Genomic DNA, 6,787 nt, shown 5'->3' with positions numbered 1-6,787 from the left:
GAGGGCATGTATAGAGCATCAGAATGGGGAAGAGCAGTGAGGTTTTAGAAGTGGTAGAGGATGTGTGGATCAGGTGTTTCCTTTGAATAACGTATGAGAGAAATACTTAGAAAAGGAAATGGATTTTTATGTAGCATTCTTGGGTCTGGAGAAGGCATATGATAGAGTTCATAGAGATGTTCTGTGGAAGGTATTAAGAATATATGGTGTGGGAGGGAAGTTGTTAGAAGCAGTGAAAACTTTTTATCTAGGATGTAAGGCATGTTTACGTGTAGGAAGAGAGGAAAGTGATTGGTTCTCATTGAATGTAGGTTTGCGGCAGGGGTGTGTGATGTCTCCATGGTTTTTTAATTTGCTTATGGATGGGGCTGTTAGGGAGGTGAATGCAAGAGTTTTGGAAAGAGGGGCAAGTATGCAGTCTGTTGTGGATGAGAGAGCTTGGAAAGTGAGTCACTTCTTGTTCGCTGATGATACAGTGCTTGTTGCTGATTCGTGTGAGAAACTGCATAAGCTGGTAACTGAGTTTGGTAAAGTGTGAAAGAAGAAAGCTGAGAGTAAATATGAATAAGAGCAAGGTTATCAGGTAAAGTAGGGTTAAGGGACAAGTCCACTGGGAGGTAAGTTTGAATGGAGAAAAATTGGAGGAAGTTAAGTGTTTTGGATATATGAGAGTGGATTTGGTAGCGAATGGAACCGTGGAAGCGGAAGTGAATCATAGGGTGGGGGAGGGGGCGAATGTTCTGGGAGTGTTGAACAATGTTTGGAAGTCGAGAACAATATCTCGGAAAGCAAAAATGGGTATGTTTGACGGATTAGTGGTTCCAACAATGTTATATGGTTGCGAGGCGTGGGCTATAGATAGAGTTGTGCGGAGGAGGGTCGATGTGTTGGAAATGAGACGTTTGAGGCAAAATGTGGTGTGAGGTGGTTTGAGAGAGTTTGTAATGAAAGGGTAAGAGAGATGTGTGGTAATAAAAAGAGTGTGGGTGAAAGAGCAGTAAAGAGGGGTTTGAAATGGTTTGGTCACATGGAGAGAATGATTGAGGAAAGATTGACAAAGAGGATACATTTGTCAGAGGTGGAGGGAACGAGGGAACATCTTAATGTACACATATATATACACACACAGACATATACATATATACACACGTACATAATGTCTGCCTTTATTTATTCCCATCGCCATCTCGCCACACATGGAATAAGAACCCCCTCCCCCCTCATGTATGCGAATAACGCTAGGAAAAGACAACAAGGGCCCCATTCATTCACACTCAGTCTCTAGCTGTTATGTAATAATGCACCGAAACCACATCTCCCTTTCCACATCCAAGCCCCACAGAACTTTCCATAGTTTACCCAAGAAGCTTCAAATGCCTTGGCTCAATCTATTGACAGCACTTTGACCCCGGTATACCACATCGTTTCAATTCACTCTATTCCTTGCACGCCTTTCACCCTCCTGCATGTTCAGGCCCCGATCACTCAAAATCTTTTTCACTCCATCTTTCCACCTCCAATTTGGTCTCCCACTTCTCCTCGTTCCCTCCACCTCTGACACATATATCCTCTTGGTCAATTTTTTTTCACTCATTCTCTCCATATGACCAAACCATTTCAAAACATCCTCTTCTGCTCTCTCAACCACATTCTTTTTATTTCCACACATCTCTCTTACTCTTACATTACTTACTCGATCAAACCCCCTCACACCACATATTGTCCTCAAACATCTCATTTCCAGCACATCCACCCTGCTGCGCACAACTCTGTCCATAGCCCACGCCTCGCAATCATACAACATTGTTGGAACCACTATTCCTTCACACATACCCATTTCTGATTTCCGAGATAATGTTCTCGACTTCCAAACATTCTTCAAGGCTCCCAGAATTTTCGCCACCGCCCCCACCCTATGATTCACTTCCGCTTCCATGGTTCCATCCACTGCCAGATCCACTCCCAGATATCTAAAACACTTTACTTCCTCCAGTTTTTCTCCATTCAAACTTACCTCCCAGTTGACTTGAGCCTCAACACCACTGTACCTAATAACCTTGCTCTTATTCACATTTAATCATAACTTTCTTCTTTCACACATTTTACCAAACTCAGTCCCCCGCTTCTGCAGTTTCTCACATGAATCAGCCACCAGCGCTGTATCATCAGCGAACAACAACTGACTCACTTCCCAAGCTCTCTCATCCCCAAAGGACTTCATACTTGCCCCTCTTTCCAAAACTCTTGCATTCACCTCCCTAACAACCACATCCATAAACAAATTAAACAACCATGGAGATATCACACACCCCTGCCGCAAACCTACATTCACTGAGAACCAATCACTTTCCTCTCTTCCTACACGTACACATGCCTTACATCCTCGATAAAAACATTTCACTGCTTCTAACAACTTGCCTCCCACACTATATTTTCTTAATACCTTCCACAGAGCATCTCTATCAGCTCTATCATATGCCTTCTCCAGATCCATAAATGCTACATACAAACCCTCTCAATCAATACCCTCCCATATAATTTACCAGGAATACTCAACAAACTTATACCTCTGTAATTTGAGCACTCACTCTTATCCCCTTTGACTTTATACAATGGCACTATGCAAGCATTCCGCCAATCCTCAACCACCTCACCATGAATCATACATACATTAAATAACCTTACCAACCAGTCAACAATACAGTCACCCCCTTTTTTAATAAACTCCACTGCAATACCATCCAAACCTGCTCCCTTGCCGGCTTTCATCTTCCGCAAAACGTTTACTACCTCTTCTATTTTTACCAAATCATTTTCCCTAATCCTCTCACTTTGCACACCACCTCGACCAAAACACCCTATATCTGCCACTCTATCATCAAACACATTCAACAAACCTTCAATATACTTACTCCTATCTCCTTCTCACATCACCACTACTTGTTATCACCTCCCCATTAGCCCCCTTCACTGAAGTTCCTATTTGCTCCCTTTTCATACTGACTTTATTTCCCTCCTTCTAAAACATCTTTAAATTCTCCCTGAAACTTAATGATACTCTCTCACCCCAACTCTCGTTTGCCCTCTTTTTCACCTGTTGCACCTTTCTCTTGACCTCCTACCTCTTTCTTTTATGCACCTCCCACTCATTTGCATTTTTTCCCTGCAAAAATCGTCCAAATGCATCTCGCTTCACTTTCACTAATAATCTTACTTCTTCATCCCACCACTCACTACCCTTTCTAATCAACCCACCTCCCACACTCCTCATACCACAATCATCTTTTGCGCAAACCATCACTGCTTCCCTAAATACATCCCATTCCTCCCATACTCCCTTTACCTCCTTTGTTCTCACCTTTTTCCATTCTGTACTCAGTCTCTCCTGGTACTTCCTCACATAAGTCTCCTACCCAAGCTCACTTACTATCACCACTCTCTTCACCCCAACATTCTCTCTTCTTTTCTGAAAACCCCTACAAATTTTCACCTTCACCTCCACAAGATAATGATCAGACATGCCTCCAGTTGCATCTCTCAGCACATTAACACCCAAAAGTCTCTCTTTCGCGCGCCTATCAATTGCGAGGCTTGGACTATGGATAGAGTTGTGCGCAGGAGGGTGGATGTGATGGAAATTAGATGTTTGAGGACAATATGTGGTGTGAGGTGGTTTGATCGAGTCAGTAATGTAACGGTAAGAGAGATGTGTGGAAATAAAAAGAGTGTGGTTGAGAGAGCAGAAGAGGGTGTTTTGAAATGGTTTGGTCACATGCAGAGAATGAGTGAGGATAGATTGACCAAGAGGATATATATGTCACAGGTGAAGGGAACGAGGAGAAGTGGGAGACCAAATTGCAGATGGAAAGATGGAGTGAAAAAGATCTTGAATGATCGGGGCCTAAACATGCAAAAGGGTGAAAGGCGTGCAAGGAATAGAGTGAATTGGAACGATATGGTATACCGGGGTCGACGTGCTGTAGATGGATTGAACCAGGGCATGTGAAGCGTCTCGGGGTAAACCATGGAAAGTTCTGTTGGGCTTGGATGTGGAAAGGGAGCTGTGGTTTCGTTGCATTATTACATGACAGCTAGAGACTGACTGTCAACGAATGGGGACTTTGCTGTCTTTTCCTATCGCAAGCTCGCACACATGAGGGGGAGGGGGGTTGTTATTCCATGTTTGTCGAGGTGGCGATGGGAATAAATAAAGGCAGACAGTATGAATTCTGTGCATGTACATATATGTATATATCTCCGTGTATATATATGTGTACATTGAGATGTATAAGTATGTATATTTGCGTGTGTAGACGTGTATGTATATACGCGTGTATGTGGGTGGGTTGGGCCATTCTTTCGTCTGTTTCTTTGCGCTACCTCCCAAACGCGGGACACAGCGACAAAGCAAAATAAATAAATAATGAATATATATATATATATATATATATATATATATATATATATATATATATATATATATATATATATATATATATATACATATATATATATATATATATATATATATTTTTATATATATATATATATATATATATATATATATATATATATATATATATATATATATATATATATATATATATATATATATATATATATATATATATATATATTATCCCTGGGGATAGGGGAGAAAGAATACTTCCCACGTATTCCCTGCGTGTCGTAGAAGGCGACTAAAAGGGGAGGGAGCGGGTGGCTGGAAATCCTCCCCTTTCTTGTTTTTTTAATTTTCCAAAAGAAGGAACAGAGAAGGGGGTCAGGTGAGGATATTCTCTCTAAGGCCCAGTTCTCTGTTCTTAATGCTACCTCGCTAACGCGGGAAATGGCAAATAGTATGAAAAAAAAAAAAAAAAAAAAAAAAAAAAAATATATATATATATATATATATATATATATATATATATATATATATATATATATATATATATATATATATATATATATATATATATATATATATATATATATATATATATATATATATGAATATATATACATATATGTTTTAGTTATCTGGGAGTGGATCTGGCAGCGGATAGAACCATGGAAGCGGAAATGAATCATAGGGTGGCGAGGGGGCGAAGATCCTGGGAGCCTTGAAGAATATGTGGAAGTCGAGAATATTATCTCGGAAAGCAAAAATGGGTATGTTTGAAGGAATAGTGGTTCCAAGAATGTTGTATGGTTGCGAGGCGTGGGCTATGGATAGAGTTGTGCGCAGGAGGGTGGATGTGCTGGAAATGAGGTGTTTGAGGACAATGTGTGGTGTGAGGTGGTTTGATCGAGTAAGTAACGTAAGGGTAAGAGAGATGTGTGGAAATAAAAAGAGCGTGGTTGAGAGAGCAGAAGAGAGTGTTTTCAAATGGTTTGGGCACATGGAGAGAATGAGTGAGGAAAGATTTACCTAGAGTATATATGTGTCGGAGGTGGAGGGAACGAGAAGTGGGAGACCAAATTGCAGGTGGAAAGATGGAATGAAAAAGATGTTGAGTGATCGAGGCCTGAACATGGAGGAGGGTGAAAGGCGGGCAAGGAATAGAGTGAATTGGATCGATGTGGTATACCGGGGTAGACGTGCTGTCAATGGATTGAATCAGGGCATGTGAAGCGTCTGGGGTAAACCATGGAAAGTTGTGTGGGGCCTGGATGTGGAAAGGGAGCTGTGGTTTCGGTGCATTATTACATGACAGCTAGAGACTGAGTGTGAACGAATGGGGCCTTTGTTGTCTTTTCCTAGCACTACTTCGCACACATGAGGGGAAGAGGGATGTTATTCCATGTGTGGCGAGGTGGCGATTGGAATGAATAAAGGCAGACTGTGTGAATTGTGTGCATGTGTATAAATGTATGTGTATGTGTGTGTAAATATATGTGTACATTGATATGTATGGGTATGTATATTTGCGTGTGTGGACGTGTATGTATATACATGTGTATGGGGGTGGGTTGGGTCATTTCTTACGTCTGTTTTCTTACGCTACCTCGCAAACGCGGGAGACAGCAATAAAGCAAAAAATAAATAAATAGAAATAAATAAAGCAAAATAAATATAAATGTATATATATATATATATATATATATATATATATATATATATATATATATATATATATATATATATATATATATATATATATATATATATATATATACATATATATATATATATATATATATATATATTTTTTTTTTTTTTCTTTTTTCTTTTAAACTATTTGCCATTTCCCGCGTTAGCGAGGTAGCGTTAAGAACAGAGGACTGGGCCTTTTTTGGAATATCCTCACCTGGCCCCCCTCTGTTCCTTCTTTTGGAAAATTAAAAAAAAAAAAACGAGAGGGGAGGATTTCCAGCCCCCCGCTCCCTCCCCTTTTAGTCGTCTTCTACGACACGCAGGGAATACGTGGGAAGTATTCTTAATCCCCTATCCCCAGGGATAATATATATATATATATATGTATATATATATATATATATATATATATATATATATATATATATATATATATATATATATATATATATATATATATATATATATATATATATATATATATATATATATATATATATATATATATATATGTTCAGGCGCTCGTCGCTCAAAATCTTTTTTCGCTCCATCCATTCACCTCCTATTTGGTCTCCCACCTCTCCTCGTTTGTGGGTGACAAATATATCCCCTTTGTCAATCTTTCCTCACTCATTCTCTCCATGTGACCAAACCATTTCAAAACACCTTTTTTATGCTCTTTCACCCACA

This window comes from Panulirus ornatus, chromosome 15 (assembly GCF_036320965.1).
Source record: "Panulirus ornatus isolate Po-2019 chromosome 15, ASM3632096v1, whole genome shotgun sequence".
In the NCBI taxonomy this organism is placed as follows: domain Eukaryota; kingdom Metazoa; phylum Arthropoda; class Malacostraca; order Decapoda; family Palinuridae; genus Panulirus; species Panulirus ornatus.
The sequence above is the reverse complement of the archived record's forward strand: the minus strand, read 5'-3'. Positions refer to the sequence as shown.